At 52.6% G+C, this 15,990-nt stretch overlaps 1 protein-coding gene across 1 annotated transcript in view; it reads right to left on the bottom strand.

The window, feature by feature from the left end:
* The window catches only part of CAPN5 (calpain 5), a 57,114-nt gene extending 43,776 nt beyond the window's left edge, over positions 1–13,338 (bottom strand). Inside the window, exon 1 of the mRNA XM_054437812.2 lies at positions 13,153–13,338. The gene's annotated coding sequence lies outside the window, so the exon portion shown is untranslated. The remainder of the gene's footprint in view (positions 1–13,152) is intronic.
* Positions 13,339–15,990: the final 2,652 nt, after the last annotated feature.

Raw genomic sequence — 15,990 nt, 5'->3', positions numbered from 1 at the left:
GAACATGAGAAAAAAAGTAAACCCAAATGGCCTAAAAATGGAAGAAAAAGTGCCCAACTTCACTAACCATTAAGGAAATGCAAATTAAAACCACAATGAGATACTGCTATACCCCCACTAGAATGACTAAAGTGAAACACACACACAGACACACACACACACACACACACACAATCTCAAGTAGAGCTCTTATGCATTAGTGGTAGGAGGACAAATTGGTATAATCACTTTGCGAAACCATTTGACTATATCTAGAAAACCTGAAGAAATAATATAATCATGTGTTCATATAATCTAGTAATCTAGTAATTCCAACAATATGTCCAATAGAAATGCATGCACATATTCACCAAAAACCATGTACAAGAATGTCTATTGCAGTAGTATTTGTTAGAGCTGAAAATGAGAAACAAGCTAAATGTTCATCAATGAAAGAATGGATCAATAAGTTCTTGTATATTCATATAATAGAATAGTAAACAATAACGAAAATGAACAAATTGTTGTTGCACACAACCCTATGGATGGATCTTACAAGCATATTAAGCAAAAGAAGCAATATTACATGATTCTATTTAAATAAAATAGAAAAGCAGAGCCAGCATTACCCCATTACCAAAGCCAGATAGACACTACAAGAAAAGAAAATTACAGGCCAATATGCCTTATGAACACAGATGCAAAACCTTCAACAAAATACTAGCAAACAAGCTGGGTGTGATGGTGCATGCCTGTAGTCCCAGCTACTCAAGAGCCTCAAGAGGATAGCAAGACCCAATATCTAGGGGAAAAAAATAATAATAATAAGGCAAATAATTCAAAAGCACATTAAAAGGATCATTCACCATGATCAAGTAGGATTTATATTAAGGATGCAAGGATGGTTCAACATATGCAAATCAATAAATGTGATACATGATACTAACAGAATAAAGGGCAAAAAACATGATCATCTCACTGATTTAAAAAAACACATTTGACAAGATTCAGCATCCTTTCATGATAAAAATTCTGTACAAAATAGGTATAGAAGGAATACACAGAAATCAGTAGCATTTTTATATACTAACAACACACTATTCAAAAGAGTCAAGAAAACAATCCCATTTACAATAGTTACCATGGGAAAAAGAAATGCTTAGGAATAAATATAACCAAGAAGGTAAAAGACTTGTACACTGAAAACTATGAAACACTGATGAAAGAAATTGAAGACACAAATAAATGGAAAGATTCTATATATGTAGATAAGAATTAGTATTGTTAAAATGTCCGTTCTACCCAAAACAATCTACAGATTCAATCCAATCACCTATCAAAATTCCAATGACATTTTTCGCAGAAATAAAAAACAATCCTTAAAATTCATACAGAATCACAAAAGACCCTGAATAGCCAAAGCAATCTTAAACAAAAAGAACAAAGCTGGAGGCATCACACTACCTGACTTCAAAATATACTACAAAGCTATAGTAACAAAAACCACATGGTACTAGCACAAAAACAGACACAAAGACCAATGGAACAGAATAGAAAGCCCAGAAATGAATCCACACATTTAATTTGTCAATTAATTTTCGACAAAAGTACCAAGGACACACAAAGGGGAAAGGACAGTCTTTCCAATAATTGGTGTTGGGAAAACCGGATATCCACACGCAGAAGAATAAAAGTTTCCCTATCTCTCATCGTATGCAAACATTGACTCAAATGGACTAAAGACTTAAATATAAGACCTGAAATTATGAAACTACTAGAAGAAAACATGGGAAAAGCTGTTATGACATTGGTCTGGGCAATGATATTTTAGATATGACCCCAAAAGCACAGACAACAAAAGCAAAAATAGACAAAAGGGATTACATAAAGCTAAAAAAGTTTCTGCACAACAAAGAAAACAATCAACAGAATGAAGAGACAACCTGCAGAATGGGAAAAATGTTTGCAAATTAGCCATCTGACAAGAGTCAATATCCAGAATATATAAGAAATTCAAGCAACTCAATAGCAAAAAAAAACCTAATGATCTGATTTTAAAATGGGCAAATGATCTGAATAGACATTTCTCTAAAGAAGACATACAAATGGTCAATAGGCATATGAAAAAAATGCTCAACATCAGCTGGGCACAGTGTCTTATGCATGTAATCCCAGCACTTTGGGAGGCCGAAGCAGGTGGATCACCCAAGGTCAGGAGTTCAAGACCAGCCTGCTCAACATGGCGAAACCCCATCTCTACTAAAAATACAAAAAATTAGCCAGGCGGGCACCCAGCTACTCAGGAGGCTGAGGCAGGAGAATCACTTGAACCCAGGAGGTGGAGGCTGCAGTGAGCTGAGATCGCGCCACCGCACTCCAGCCTGGGTGACAAGAGCGAAACTCCATCTCAAAAAATGAACAAACAAAAAAATTAAAAAGCTCAACATCACTAATCATTAGGGAAATGAAAATCAAAACCACAATGAGATACGACCTGCCACCTTTTGGCTTTTATAAAAAAGACAAAAGTGTGATATCTTATTAAAAAAAGACAAAAGATATGTCTTTTATAAAAAAAGACTTTTTTTAAATCTTTTTTTTTTTTTTTTGATACAGAGTCTCGCTCTGTCACCCAGTCTCAAGTGCAATGGCGCGATCTCAGCTCACTGCAACCTCCCTTTCCCAGGTTCAAGCCATTCTCCTGCCTCAGCATCCCAAGTAGCTGGGACTACAGGCATGCGCCACCATGCCTGGCTAATTTTCGTATTTTTAGTAGAGACGGGGTTTCGCCATGTTGGCCAGGCTGGTCTCAAACTCCTGACCTCAGGTGATCTGCCTGCCTTGGCCTCCTAAAGTGCTGGGATTACAGGCATGAGCCACTGTGCCTGACTTAAATCTTTTTACAAAAGATACATCTTTTATAAAAAAGACAAAAGATAAGTGTGGGCGAGGATATGGAGAAAAGGAAACCCTTGTACACTGTTGGTGTGAATGTAAATTAGTACAGCCATTATGGAAAACAGTATAGAGGTTTCTCAAAAAATTAAAAATAAAACTACCATATGATCCAGCAATCCCACTACTGGGTATAAATCCAAAGGAAATGAAGTCAGTATGTTGAAAACATATCTGCACTCCCATGTTCACTGCAGCACTATTCACAGTAGCCGAGATATGGAATTAACCTAAGAGTCCATCAATGGATGAATGGGTAAAGAAAATGTGGTATATACATACAATGTAATACAATTCAGCCATAAAAAGAAGGAAATCTCATCACTTGTGACAACATGGATAAACGAGGAAGACAATATACTAAGTGAAATAAGCCAGACACAGAAAGACAAATACCACATGATCTTACTCATCTGTGGAATTTTTTAAAAGTTGAACTCATAGAAGCAGAAGGTAAAATGGTGGTTAACAGGGACTGAGGGGTGAGGGTGGGGAGGGAGGTTGCAGAGATGTCAGTCAAAGGACACAAAATTTCAGTTAGATAAGAGGAATAAGTTCAAGAGATCTATAAGTTCAAGAGATTAATTGCAACATGGTGACAATAGTTAATAACAATAGATTATACTCTTGAAGATTGCTAGAAGTAGACTTTTCTTTTTTTGGAGTCTCACTCTGTTGCCCAGGCTGGAGTGCAGTAGCGTGATCTCGGCTCACAGCAACCTCCATCTAACGGATTCAAGCGATTCTCCTGCCTCATCCTCCCTGGGATTACAGGTGCCCGCCACTAGTCTCAGATAATTTTTGTATTTTTAGTAGAGATGGGGTTTCACCATGTTGGCCAGGCTGGTCTCAAGCTCCTGACCTCCAGTGATCTGCCTGCCTTGGCCTCCCAAAGTGCCGGGGTTCCAGGCATGAGCTACCGCGCCCGGCCGAGAGTAGATTTTGAGTGTTCTCAGGACAAAAAAGTATGTGAGGTAATGCGTGTGATAATTAACTCGATTTAGCCATTCCACAATGTATACACATTTCAAAATATTACATTGTACATGATAAACATACACAATTTTTATCTATTTAAAAAAATCCATTTTTTTAAGACAAGCAAAGCCAGCATAACTCATCTACAGTGAACAGAAAGCAGGACCTGCATATCTTGGGGGTAGTGACTGGAAGGGGTGTGAGAGAGCTTGTGAGGTTCTGGTAAAACTACTTCTTGACCTGGGTGGTAGTTCCATGGGTGTGGTCCCTGTGCAAATCCACTGAGCTCTACACTTACGACCTATGCACCTGTCTGTAGATCAGTTACATATGCTTCAATAAAAAGGTAAACAAAAAAAGCCAGCACAGCGGCCCTGGGAGGAAGGGCTGGCTGAATGTGGTGACCCAGGTCCCAGCAGATCCGGGCCCTTCACAGCTGTAGCTCTGTCCAGCTGGACACCACATACCCAGGTGGGCTGACCTAAAGGGAAGGGAGGCGGAGTGGGAAAGTGCCCCAGGCTGGGTCCGAGCACTAGCCTTTGTCACACGCAGGCTGTGTGACCTTCTGCGACCCTCCACTTCTCTGGTCCCATCCTCCTCCTCTAGCTCTCAGGACGCTTGCAGACTTGACACTCAGAGTGTCTCAACACTTGGAGCAGTCCACAAGAAGGTCCTATAGGTGTGTGGCACCCCGACACCCCAACCAAGCACACACCTGCAAGGTTTCCTCTGCACCTGAGAAAGGGAGACGCCAGCCAGAGACCATCCCTAGGGGGATGTTTTCAGCCCTGAGGAGGGTGGCTCAGAAAAAAAGGGGAGGGGAGGGGTGTGGGGCAGGGATCATGGATGAGGCTGCAGAGGATCCCGCCAGAGGCCCCGGGATGCCATGTGCAGAGACTGGCTTCATCCTAAGGTGATGGGGAGTGTGGAAGGGTGCTGAGCAGCGGAGGGACTTGGTCACGGCTGTCTTGGGGAGCCCCATCTGGCTGCCACATGGGAAACAGACTAGAAAAGGACAAGACTAAACCAGAAAGACCAGAAGAACGGCCACAGGGCTTAGACTGGCAGGCTCACCTGTGAATGCGGAGGGGCTGGGTTCCAGGGCTGAGTGGGAGAGAGCCTCAACTCTTCCTGGTGGCCAGCCAGTGGTGGGGGTGAAGGGAGAATGCAGGAATGCCTGCTGAGGGTCCTTCTCCTGTGCTCCACTGCCCCACACCCCACAGTGGTGCCCAGCGCAAAGCACAGGCCTGGTAGAGTGGGTATCACCCAGTGCCGGCTGAAGGAGCCAGTGACACCCTCACCCATTCCCTGCCAATCAAAGCCCCGTTTCCCCCACCTCCCTTCCTCAACCTCTTCTCCCCTCTTAAGGGAAGACACCCCCCACCGCCGCCCTTTTCCATATGAACAGGGGAGGGCTGAACATCATTCAGGGGACACAGTCAACTCCAACTTGCACATCTTTGCTGGTGCCCGATCTGGGCTGGCGCTGAGCTGGCTGATGAGGAGGGGGCCGGGGGGAATGGTGGTGGCCTTCCGAGATGGAGCCTGAGCAGGGCCTGAAGGATAGGCCAGAATCAGCAAGGGCACAGCAGGGCACGATACGGCACAGGGAGAGGGAAAAGGTGGGAGGGCACTGGGTGGGTGGAGCCTGGGGGGAAACTGGCAGGACCAGCTCTGTAGGACTGGGGATGCCAGGCAGAGGGGCATTGGCATTTACTGGGGCACAGGGGAGCCAGGGGCAAGACTAAAGGTCAGATGCTGATGCAGTGACCCAGGACTGGAAGAGCCCTGACTTGAGCCATTGCAGGGAACGTGAGAAGCCAGAGGGGACTGGAAAGGGCAGAAATTCCATTTGGTGGCTGCCTGGTTATTTGTGTTTTTGATTTTGTTAATGTATTTATCCCCTTCTATCCCGTACCCCATCCTCCATCTGCTCCCTAAGTCGCCATCTAACAAGATGCTTAAAGCATGTCTCTTTGTCCTTTCGTGAGTGTACTGCGACCTCCCAGGCCCCTGTCTCTGACGTGCCGTGTGCTGAGGAATGGATGGCAGGGTGGGGAGGGAGAATGTGCTGTGGAGGGAGAGCCAGGCTCAGAGCCACCTCAGGCTCCCAGCCCCTGGGCCACCCAGAGCTCTGGGCTCCTGGGTTCTGGCGCCAGAGCCAAGGCAGCCAGGCCCAGTGAGTCACTCCAGCCACCACCAGGAGAGCTGGCACCAGGGCTGGGAAATCCTGTCTATTTCCTCCCCTCCCCTCCCCTTCCCTTATCGTTTCTGTGTCCAATCCATTCTCCACCCAGCTGCTGAGTGATCTTTCTAACATAAATCCCACCAGGCCGCTCCCCTGCTAGGAGACACAGAGGGCCTAGCGGGCAGGGCCAAGCGTGTATGGGGAATGGGGTCTCCGGCTGGTCCTGGGGGAATGGTGGTCCTGCAGCGGTGATGTCCCCTGGTGGTGCATGTGAGGGCTGTGCTGGCCTGCAGGCCTGGCTCTGTGTGACTCTGACTGAGTCAGAGGCCTGACCCTGCAGCTGTTCTTCATCTGGGAATTGGGTCCCGCCCAGGGTGCTGTGAGCAGGAGGGAGTGTAGGACAGCAGGAGCCGCTGTTGTAAGCAGCATCTGTAAGCAAGCGGCCAAGGGAGAGGAGCTTCTGAAAGGGTGTTCCAGGTCAGGGGTTCCTGCAGGCCTTGGGCAGGACAGGAAGAAGCCAAGGACCTGGCCACACTCGTGGAGGTGGAGACTGTTGGGCAGGGGGCAGCCCCAGGCCAAGCCTCGGGCGAGCAGCTCACCACAGTTTTAACACTGAAAGAACCATATCCAGGAAACCCACAGTCCCAGGCAACCCAGTGCGGTGGCCACCGTACCTCGGGGCTCCCAGTCCAGCACCAGGTCCTGCAGAGAAAGTGCTGACTGCAGGTAGATACAGCTGGGCGTCCCTGTGCAGGACATTCTCTCTCACCCGGGGTGGCGTGGGGGCTGTGTGCTCGCTCACTCCCCACAGGAGAGACAACCTAACAAAATGGGACTTGATCAGGTCACTGAAGCCACCTCTGCCTCACTGTGCTGTGTGAGCCCAGGAAAGCTCCTGCCCTCTCTGGCCACAGGCTCTCGCCATTGAGTGGCAGGGAGGGGAACGCTACACACTATTTTTCAATCTGGCGGGTTTATCACCAGGACAGCCCTTTTCTCCACTTCCTGCACAGGCAGTCCTAGACTCGAGTCCCTAGACTGTCTCCAAGACTCAAGGTTTAAAGACTGGTGAGACAGTGCCCATCTCTCACTTTGGGAAACTGAAGTGTGCCATTCCTCAGCGCAAGCTCCTGCACAACCTCAGAAATGAGTTGTGCTGTTCTCATTACACAAATGGGAGACAGAGGCTCTGAGGGGAAAGAGCACATTCAGGGCAGAGGCACAAACCCGTCCCATGTCAAAGTCCTGCTCAGCCTGGCCCACCACCCCTCCCTCGGGCAGTGACCCACTCTCCAGCCCTGGGTGTCCTGCTCAGGTGTTTCCCCCATTCCAACTTCACTCGCACACCTTCCCTGTGCCTGACCAAGGGGCAGTGAGGAGTCAGATGGGAATCTGCCCTAGAGGTCAGCCTGGTGAAGGCGAGAGGCAGAGGCCTCGGTACAAGGCAGCAAGATCTGCTCTCAAAGGAAGTGATTTGTTCACACCAGGCAGGGACGGCTGCATGGAGGAAGTAGCATCAAAACGGGATCTCAAAGGGTAGATTGTGATTTCAAGAGATGGAGGAGGTGGAAGGTTTGGGGGAGGAAAGATTATTCTGGAGGAATAAATCATTCAGGCAAGTCTGGAGGACAGGGTGCAGGGGAGAGGGAAGAGGAAGTAGAGAAATATTGCCACAGCCAGGTTGTGGCCGGCCCTGAAAGCCAGGCTAAGAACTCAGGCATGAGATGGGGTGTGATGATGTATGAGAAGGTCAACGGGGAAGAGGCCCAGGATGCAGGCAGGGAGGCCAGGCTATAGGCAGGCCCCTGAGAGAGAAGCGGGGCCCGGTATGGCGTGGCCTTGGCCGTGAGGATGCAAAGGAGACTCACACAGGGGCAGGTCCGCAGCAGGCAGGCCGGGACTCTGGGGTTTGGCTAGGGTTCTTCCTGAGGCGCCGGAGGGCTTACCCACTCCTGCAATGGCAGACCATGTCTCTGGGCAAGCAGCACTTCCAGGCCCCACTGCACTGCTCTAAGCCACTTCCTACTCCTGGCCACGGCAGACTAGAATGCCAGCGCCTGCTCCCCATACCCAGGCAGAGGGTGAACCAGAGCCCAAGATGTCAGGCTGGGCAACATCCTGTCCACATACCCGTCCTCAGATGGGAAGACTGAGGCCAGCGAGGTGCAAAGCAGTTAACCTCTTTGTGCTTCAGAATTCTCATCTGTAAAATAAAGGTATTTTCTGCTCTACTGGCCCAGCCTGTTCACCTGACCCCACATACCAGACAGGACTTGGCTGTAATAGGCCTTGGTATTCTCACCTGTAAAGAGGGACTCCCCAGCCCCACCCCCTTGTAGGGTGATGGTGAGCATCAAATGACCCTGCAAAGCACTGGGCTTATTGTGTGAATGTCTGAAATGAGCTGCACTCCACCCTGAAAGGCCCAGCACGCTGTCAAACGCAGGCAGGGTCCAGACATCGGGGCCACCCATGCGGCTATGCCAGGGATGCCCTTCTTCCAAACATCCCTGAACTCTGGCTACCAGAGGCTCAGGCTGGACACTGGGGCCAGGGCTACAGCAGCGCCCAGCCTCCAAGTCTCCCAGGCTGGAGGGGAGACAGACATTGTGAGTGATCTCCTGGGGAAAACAGGACTGTGACTGGGGAAGCCAGCCTCGGTGGGCACTGGGGTGGGGGCGGGAGCTGGGAATGGTGCCTGCAGTGATGCTGCAGTCAGCTCCTGGGGTGGGCTGAATGACGGCCCCAAAGATACTCCCAACCGAATCCCCAGAACCTGTGAATGACACCTTGTATGGCACAAGGGACTCTGAAGATGCGATTAAGGATTTTGAGATGCGGAGACGATCTTGGCTTATCTGGGTGGGCCCTGAATGTAATCACAAGTGTCCCTACAAGAGGGAGGAGGAGGGGATCTGCCTGCAGAGGAGGAAAGAGCGATGAGACAGAAGCAGAGACTGGGGCGATGTTGCCACAAGGAATGCCAGCAGCCACTGGAGGCTGGAAGAGATGGGGAACGGACTCTCCCCTGGATCCCACAGAAGAAGCCAGCCTGGATTTTAGCCCCATTAGACTCATGGGGGACTTATCACCTCTGAAACTGTAAGAGCATAAATCTGTGTTGTTTTCAGCCACCAAGTGTGGCAATTTGTCACAACAGTGATAGGAAAGGAATATGCTCTTGAACGATGCCGTTCCTGAAGAATAGCTAATGGGAGCCGGGGGGTCATGGGGCCCCACCCGCCTCTCCTGCCCGGAGAAGCCCATGAGGGAAATGAAGTTCTTTTTTTTCTTTTTTTTTTGAGACGGAGTCTCGCTCTGTCGCCCAGGCTGGAGTGCAGTGGCACAATCTCGGCTCACTGCAAGCCCCGCCTCCCGGGTTCAGGCCATTCTCCTGCCTCAGCCTCCCGAGTAGCTGGGACTACAGGCGCCCGCCACCACATCCGGCTAATTTTTTGTATTTTTAGTAGAGACGGGGTTTCACTGTGTTAGCCAGGATGGTCTTGATCTCCTGACCTCGTGATCCGCCCGCCTCTGCCTCCCAAAGTGCTGGGATTACAGGCGTGAGCCACCGCGCCCGGATGGAAATGAAGTTCTTACACCTTGAGTTGCTCCATTGTACAACAGTCACCCTACATCAGTTTCTTAGTTCCTGCTGTGAGTAACAAATCACTTGGGTCCCACCTCACTCCAACTGGCAGAAGTTACACAGCAGCAGGGGGCACTGGCTGAGCAGGGGCTGGCTGGGCAGGGCAGGTGGGTCAAGCCAATGGGCTCCCAGCCTTCTGACCACCATCCCCCAGGGCACATCCTGACAGTAAAGGGCAGCTGGGGACCAGTGGATGGGCTTTGATGTGCTCTGGTCACCAGCCCCTTCTCCCGCATGCCCACTGTTGGAGAAAACCACAGCACATACCCACAGGCCACCACAGCCTCAGCTGTTGCCCACCCAGACCCCTATCCCTGGGAAAGCTCGGGTCCCCGGAAGCACACGTGAGAACAACCAGAATGGGGAGCAGTAACCCAGGCCCTTGCGGGTAAGCACACATCATCCACAGCTTCCCCGTCCAAGCCTGAGGCTGGCTTCCTAAGACATCCAGATTCCAACCGCAAAGGGACAAGGGACCTGGCCCCTTTGCCTTGGGTGAGCAGGGAAAGGCAAAGCCTGAGTCCACAGGCAAGTGAGCAGCTCTGCCTGCACTGAAGCAAGGCAATCCCAGGGCGTCTCCACCAGCCCAGAGCAGGGCTCAGAGGTGGGCAGCAGGAAGGCCAAGCCTCAGGACCACGGTGAGCCCAGGAAAGTTTTGAGCAGGGACCAGAGATGGAGAGGCAGAAGAGTTCTCTGAGGGCACTCGAGAGGTGCCTGGGAGGGGCTCTGAAGGCACTCAAAACACTTGAATAGATGGGGACAGAGACAGAGCGGGTGAAAAGCCCAGCTGCAGACAGACTGCTGCCAGCTGCCCAGGAGGCTGCCGGGGAGGGGTGGGGGGTGTTGCAGACCCGGCTCTTTGCAGATGGGGGAGCCCAGGGCCCACTGCTGGGCTTTCTGTTCAACCTTTACATGCTGTACTCTAGGGTGCTCCTGGCTGCTCAGCCCTTGCCTCTCCTCAGGGACTAGAAGCTTTTGGGGGAAGTCAGGGGACTTGGTCAGGCAGATAGAGATCACTCCCGTAAGTCCCCCTCACCCACTAAAGCCAAGAAAAGCTTCCGCTTCAATAGGAGAGGCCTGTTTCCTTCCACCCTTCTTCTCCCAAAGTCAGCCCCTCATCCCCAGAGAGGGAACTAAGTGATGCTGATTGCCAGCTGCTATTAGTAACAATGGCTACCAGACACCATGTACTTAGAAAGATGCGTTCAGTGACATGATCTAAGTTCATCTTCATCATCCCCCGAGTCCCTGTGAATAGGCAGCATTTATCCCCATTCTGCACATGAGAAAACTGAGACAGAAAAGGGAAGTTCTCCGCCTCAAGGTCATAGGCAAGTAGGAAGGTACAGAGATGGTCTCAGCCAAGAGAAAGATCAGACACATGATTTAGGCCCTGCAGGTAGGAGAGGGTGCCTACTGAGGGCGCAGGAGGCCTCCTGTTTGGGGACCAGGACTCCAGGGCTGATCTGAGAGCCTGCCAGGAAAGCAGGCGCAGAAGCAGACAGAGACAGTGCTGGCCTGGAGCAGTGTCCCAGATGTCACCCACAAAAACCCACAGGCATCTCACGACCACCCTGTCCAACAGTCAACTTGTCAACTTACTCCCAACCTGCTCCACCCCCAATGGTGGTCCTCGTCTCACAGAGGCAGCCCCACCTACCTTTCCCCAGCACTGGGACCCTGTGTAGCCCCTGGGCACCTCCTGCCCCCAGCACCCCTGCTCTGGGAACCTTTATCAGGGCCCCTCCTTCCCTGCCAAGCCTAGCCCTGGGTGGGGAGCAGAGGAGAGCAGAAGGGAGGGCCCTCTCCCTGCTTTGGCCTCCTCCTTACAGGCCTCAGTGGAAGCCCACCCACTACTGCAGCCAAAGGTGACCCTTCTTGGACACACATCTGACCTATCTAATCCGCAATCCACCCCACCAGCATTCATTTTCACACTGCCAGGCCTTTACTCATGCTGTTCCTTGGGGCTGCAATGCCCTGCCTTTTCTTTTCTGCTTGGTGGCTTTCAAGACCCAGCCCCAACGAATCTGCAAGTGAACTCATCCCCAGCTCCCAGGCACCCATCAGTCCCTGTCTTGTGCTCCCAGCACTGGGTACAACTCTGAGCAGGGCCTTATCTGTGGACCCACTGCCTGTCTTGTCAGAAGAGAGGCTCCTCAGGGCAAAGACCCCGCCTGAGCACCTCTGTGTGCTGGCAACTAGCCTGGCCTGGCCTGCAGCAGCAGCGGGGCCCACCATACCCCGCCCAGGAGGCAAAGGCGGCCAGACCACCCCACCCCTGGACCCTGGGGACAGGAGCAAGGACCAGCCCGAGGACCCTGAGAGGTGTCAATCTTTGCGAAACACAGTGGTTCCCCCAGCAGGCCTCAGACTCATCGAGTTGGCTGAGCCTCACCCGTAAGCCCCTCTCTTCCAAGAAGTCTGCCCAGATCTCTCTTTCCCCTGAGTCCTGGGATAGTCGCCCTCAGTACTGTTCTCTCTAAACCACAGGTGTAGGGAGGAGACTCTGGGATGAGAGCCAGGCGGACCCGGGTTCAAATTCTGGCTCAGCAGTCCTGAGAGGCAGCTGACTTCGCTTCTCTGTGCCCTACTCTTCTCATCTGTATGGAACTTGGGGGTGAATCCCACCACATGAAATGACTGGGAGAGAGAACGTCGCACCTGTTAATGATCTTTGGTCCTATTTCGCCTCTGGTCCCCTAGGCCAGTCTTCCGAGACCTCCAACCCAGAGGAACAGAGGTGGGAACTCTGAGGTCTGAGAAACCAAAGATCCATTCCCTCCCAGACCACTCTCCCACACTCCTGCAACACACACACACACACACACACACACACACACACACACACACACACACACACACACACGTGCGCCCGCCCTGCAGTCAAGGAGAAAAGCCCCCTTTCAACCTGGGGAGGAGTGCCAAGAAGCGGATAGGCTGGGGCAGCAGGAGCCTCGGCCCTGCCCCTTCCCCAAGCCTGGGTGGAGGAGCACCTAGAAGGGGTTGGTGGATTGCAGGGATGAAAGGGGGGTTAAGGAGGGAAGAGAAGAGGGGGAACTGTGAGGAAGATGAGAGGAAGGGACAGTCCAGCCCCGGGTGTTAGGCGCTTCCAGCGCGTCCGCACTAGGAAAACGACTCGGAGACACCCAGAGGGAGGTGAAAAAAAAAATCCTCGCCGGGGGTGGGGGTGGGGACGAGCCGAGGGGGCCCAGGCGGATCCTCCAGGACCCCGCCCCCCAGCCAGCGCTCACTTCCTTTTCCCCCGGGCCCGCGGGAGGTGCAGCCCCCTCCACTGATTCGTGGTCCCGGAGCAATCACTGGCCCGCGCTGCACCCGCACACACCCCCCGAAACACACACACACACACAGAAGCACACGCCTCCCTCCGCCCGCCTCCTACCGGCCGCGCCGCCGCGGGTCCAGCAGGGCTCCCGGGATGCAGGGCACAGTGCGGGCGCTGGAGCGTAGGCTGCAGCCGCCCCGCGCAGCAGCCTCGGGCTCTGGCCGGAGATCCAGCTGGGACTGGCCTGGGGCGGGGGCTGGCGCTCGCATTCCCCGGGTTCGGCCAGCTGGGCCCGGCTCCGCCCCGCCCTGCCCGCGGCCTCCGCCCATTTGCCTGTTGCGAGCCGGAGGCGTGGTCTCCCGTGGGGCGGGGCGGGCGGCCGGGTGGCCGGGTGCGCCCATGCGCACTGGCGCCGTGGGCGGCCGCTCAGAGGAGCTGTCTGCTTCCAGCCCCAATGTTGAAGGGGGACTTGGGGCCCCTAGCGGCACCCACCGCCTCTACCGGCTCGGTCGGGCCCTCGCTCTCCTTCCTTCCCAGCCCATCTGTCTGCGGTTGGTGCGCATCCCCGTGGGCAGCTTCCCAAGGGCTGGATGCTCCGTGAGGGATCGGGCCGGGACCGGGGTTCAGCCCCCAGAGGGTGGGCCGGGGCCGCGGCTGACTTGGGGCCGGCGTCTAGTACCGAGGACCCGCAAGGGCCAGGGTGCCTGCCAGAACCAGGACTTGGTGGGCGGCGCCCCTCCCTTTCCGGGCTCCACCTTCACATCCATCCCAAGTGTTCGGATGGAGAAGTGGGAGCCCAGGCCCTTGTGAGCAGCGGAGGGCCTCTGTCAGATGGGAAAACTGACCCCGGCCCGTATTGAGGACTTAATCCTGTGCTGCCATGGGCTCCTGGGCTCGGGCTCATGTTTGACTCTCTGTCTGTGACCGGCTCCCGGAATGCCCTGGGATGGCACGGAGCCTCCGCTTCTTGATCTGTAAAATGGGGACTATAATCTCTACCCACCCCAGGCCGCTTGGGGAATCCGATAGAGAAGGTTTAGGGGTGACTAGTTCTTGCCTACAGTAGGGGCTCAGGGGTGCCACCATCCCCCACCCTGAGGCAGCAGGACAGACGCTCATCTGATCTGATGAGCCCATCAGCCCACTCGCTGGTGGAGCGTCTCAGGCCCGTTCATTCTCCCCCTGCAATTTGTTTCCAAGTCTCAGTTAATGATTTCGTCAACCTCTTGTGTTACCGAAACACACTTGGGTCCGCCCACCCAGTGCAGCAAAGCCAAACTCTGACACCAGGATTTGCAGCGGCAGAAAGGGAGGCATTTATTGCAGGGTGCCAAGCAAGGAGAATAGGTCGGCTAATGCTTAAGACCCGTACTCCCCAATGGTTTACATGTAAGGCTTTTTAAAGGTGGGGAGACAGACGTTATAGGCAAAGTCATAAATAAATACTCTGGAGCTATACATTGGCTTGGCCTAAAAAGGTGAGATATTTTGAGGCAGGGTCATAGGTGGATTCAGAGATTCTGTGATTTGCAATTGGTTTAGGAAGCAAGACTGTCTAAAAACCTGGGGTCCACAGATAGGAGTGTTAAGCATTGGCTTACGGGTGTGACTCTTTACAGAACCCTTGGGAAGAAATTTAAAGAACAGCCCTCAGTTTCCCCTTATCTGAGGCCTAAGTGACAGCTGTGAAAAACGATTCAGGGACATAGGTCAAGATGTTATGTTTAGTTTCTGTAGGGAACCAGACATCTTGTGGCTCTAACTTATTTGGGTGGCCCTTGTTTGAAGCTTCAATTACCTTCTTGCTTGTCAAGGTGCTCATTTACTTCTCAAAGCTAGCTAGCTGCCTGAAATTCCCCCTGAAAGGACTCACGATTTTCCTTTATTTCCACTAAGAGGAGTCTCTGCCTCACCTCACTCTCAGTCACCTGGACTTCTCTAGCTTCTCCCCAACCTCCCTGCCTCTGTCCCAGGCCACCCAGATGCTTCTCCCTTAAGAGTAGCCCCAGCCCTCTCAGGAACCTCCTATCCAACCAAAGAAGACTTTCACATATGCAGCTGAGACCCGCCACCCACAGAACAGTGTTCTAAGACTGCACCCCATCTGACTCCCCCATCTCCCCTAACCTCATTCCATGCCCTGTACTGGGAGCAGCAGCTTCACCAGCCCTTCAAGAGTCATTTCAGGGGCTCTACTCTCCCCACCTGAAACCTTGCCCATGCTGATCTGTGACTGTCTGAAGGACTCTTCCATCCTCCCTGTGCCGCAGCATCCCAAAGCTCCCTTGCTCAGCATCCACCCCTCACCTATGGCCCTTCTCAGGCTGCGTCTCTCAGAGTTGCTGGTGGGGCCAAGGTTTCCCCTGCAAGGCCAAAGTTCCTGGAGGGCAGAGGCCAAGGGTCATTGTCAGGAAGACAGCAGCTCTTGGTAGAGCCAAGTAGATCTGGGCTCCAGTCCTCGTTCTGCCAGTTACTGGCTGTGTGATCTGGGCAGGTCCTCTATCCTTTTCCCTGTCTGTAAAATGGGCTTCTAGCTGGAGTGTGTGATGACCAGGTACAGGCAAGTCACGGGGATCGATAAAGGCCCGGTTGTGTAGGATACTGGGCAGCATTGTCTCTGGGCTGGGCAACTCCCATGTGTTCCAAGGTGGAGCTGGGGTTGTGTCTGAGAAGGCATGTTTGCCTCAGCCCACAAAACAGTGGGGTTCAGAGGATGCTCAGACCCCCTTCTGTATCTCAAAGCATTGGAGCCACAAGAGGGTATTGTGCAACAGTTGCAAGCATGGACTCTGCCTGGGCTCATATTAGCTGAGTGACCTCAGACGTGTGATCCAACCTCACTGTGCCAGCATCCTCTCCTATAAAGCCAGCATAGCAACAGTCGCACCATGGAGTTGTTGTGGGATTAAATAGGCCGGGCCATATGGAGCCCTCACGGTTGCCCTTTGCTTGGAG

Source organism: Pongo pygmaeus, chromosome 9 (assembly GCF_028885625.2).
Source record: "Pongo pygmaeus isolate AG05252 chromosome 9, NHGRI_mPonPyg2-v2.0_pri, whole genome shotgun sequence".
Classification (NCBI taxonomy): Eukaryota; Metazoa; Chordata; class Mammalia; order Primates; family Hominidae; genus Pongo; species Pongo pygmaeus.
The sequence above is the reverse complement of the archived record's forward strand: the minus strand, read 5'-3'. Positions and strand labels throughout refer to the sequence as shown.